Raw genomic sequence first — 2,707 nt, 5'->3', positions numbered from 1 at the left:
GAGTTTGCAAAGTTGTGATTTCCCCCTTTGATTCTCTTTCTTTCTTCCCCGACGCGGACTTTTGGGGACCGTGGCCAAACCCCGCGGCGGTGGCGCCAGCCTCCCCGCCCCTCGCAAGATTGTTTTCGGCTGCAGCCCGACCGGCCCTCTGGGAGGGAGATGGAGTCCGGAGAAGTTACTTTTGATTTCCTGCCGCCGTTTGCGGATTTGGGGCTTGGGGACACCCGAGGTGCGTCTCAAGTCCCCCGGGAAAGGTGCCAGGGAGCCCCCTCTTCGTGGGGGGGGGGGGAACCGGTTCCCCCGCCCAACAGGAAGCTCCCCTGCGGAGCCCAGGATCCCAGGCACCGAGGTAAAAAACGCCCCCCCTCGCCCCCTGCTTCCCGGCCCTCTGACGTGTGGTGTAGGTGGAGAGAAACCCACTCGGTTCGTGGTGGACTGGTGTGTGTGTGGACTGTGGATACAATTGCTACTTGTAAAGAGAAATGCCTTTCTTGGCCGGGGGTGGGGGGGGCGTTGAATGTCACCCCAGTTTCTCACCTCGCTGCTGTATTCATGGCTAAGACGCCTGGGACGTAGGTAAATGTTACCTTGAGGTGTTAGGCAAAGCAACACATGTATCATTGCTTTACTGTGGGAGAGCGACTGAAATTAGAAAGTGACCAGTTAAACTCAGGGGGAAATTCATAAGGGTGGGCAGGGCTGCAGGCCAGGTGTCCGCGGTGTCAGTTGAGTGCTCTTGCTGGAGTCAGTTGCCTTTCCCGTGTAGCTGGCCGGGCCTTGGCTGCCTTGGGAGGTGCTATTAGTCTAGGAATATGCCCAAGGCTCTGCCTGGGAGGGGCCTAGTGATGGGAGTGGCACCTGAGTATCAGTCCCCTGGGATCCTCTTGAACCTGTCACATGACTTCTTGTCCCAGATTCTCAGCGCCCCAGCCCCCTCGCATGAGCCCCTGTTGTAGAGTCGGATCGAAGGCGAAGCTAATGGAGTTGGAGCGTTAGGTGTGGGATGGCTCAGGCCCCTGGAGATGTGGACCGTGACCGGGGCTGTGGGTGGCTTCGGAGGGAAGGGAAGGGCAGGGTGCAGCCAGGGGCCTCTCTGTATTTCGTGTTTGTGTTGCATGTATTGGGGTGACTCTGGTTAATGAAACCATCTGGGTTTCAAGTGACATCTGACCTTTTGCCACAGCAATGGAGGGACCTGGAGAGCCTTATTCCCAGGGAAGTAAGCCAGCCAGAGAGATGAGCACTGTGAGCCCTCACTTCTATGTGGGCTCAGTGAACAAACTAAACTGACGAATGAAATAGAAATGGACTCCTGGGTACAGAGAACAGACTGGCAGCCGTCAGGGGGAGGGGCGTGGGGCTGGGCGAAGAAGGTGAAGGGAGTATATATATATATTTTATTGATTTTTTTACTGAGAGGAAGGGAGAGGGATAGAGAGTTAGAAACATCGATGAGAGAGAAACATCAGCTGCCTCCTGCACACCCCCCACCGGGGATGTGCTGCAATCAAGGTACATGCCTTGACCGGAATCGAACCTGGGACCCTTCAGTCCACAGGCCGACGCTCTATCCATTGAGCCAAACCGGTTAGGCCACAGGCGCGCTATTGTGCCGTTTCTTTCATGTAGCTTAATATTTTAGGCTCGTTTTTGTCGTAATTGTTTTCTGTTTTAGTCGTGGATTTAATTTTTCATATAAGAAGTAAAGTTTTGAAGTGAAAAACAGGGCTTCATCATGTAAAACGACACGTTAGGAGCCGACATTTTGTCCAAAATGAAAATAAAAGCCTCGTTATGTGTGACCAAAAGCTAATGGCCATCTCTCGGTGTGCGGATCTTCAGACCTAGAAAAGCCATCCCCAATGTGTTCATCTGCACTGACTCTGAGAAGGTTTAGTGTGTGTGTATGTACGTACGTATGTACCTGCATGTGTTTAATCTAGTCGAGCGTTGATGGGGTTTCCACCAGCTCTCCCTCGGCGAGGCCCTGGGCCACCACCTCCAGGTCCCGGTGGCTCACCTGCACCTGCAGTGCCACCTGTTTCTTCCTCTTGGACCCGCCCGGTGCGGTGGGGCCGCTCTGTCCAAGGCTTGGGGCCAGCTTTGTGTCTTCCTTTTGGGGATCAAGACGGGAGGAGCGACCCTGAACTGGGAGCAGGCAGTGGCTGCCATTCTCCAAAGCAAGTCCCTGGTCAAGTCCTCGGGCAGGGCCCTCTCCGCCCGTGGGAGGCTCTGAGAGGGCAGAGTCACTGACCGGGAGGTGCAGGCCTCTCACCGGAAGACGGGGGGCAGTGGAGGGGTCACTGGGAGCGATCGCCCGTCTCCTGTAGTGGTCCTGTGGCAGAGTTAGAGGCAAATGGCATGGTGGAACTTTCAGAATAAGAACAACCAATTTTTTTCCGTAGTGTTAAATCCAAAAAAAGAAAATTTTCTACTAGGTAAGAAATTGCTCAAGTGGAATCGAGATAAATGGAAAGGCATTAGCCATAATTAATAACCTCCAGTTGGCTAACGCTCACGAATCATCCAAGTAAGACCACACAGATGCATGAAGACCTCTAGCCGCCCTAGCTGGTGTGGCTCAGTGGATAGAGCGTCAGCCTGAAGGCTGAAGGGTCCCAGGTTTGATTCCTGATCAGGGCACAGGCCTGGGTTGTGGGCTCGATCCCCAGCAGGGTGCGTGCAGGAGGCAGCCGATCAGGGATTC

This window comes from Myotis lucifugus, unplaced genomic scaffold (assembly GCF_000147115.1).
Source record: "Myotis lucifugus unplaced genomic scaffold, Myoluc2.0 scaffold_544, whole genome shotgun sequence".
Lineage (NCBI taxonomy): Eukaryota > Metazoa > Chordata > Mammalia > Chiroptera > Vespertilionidae > Myotis > Myotis lucifugus.
Note: the sequence above shows the minus strand (reverse complement) of the source record.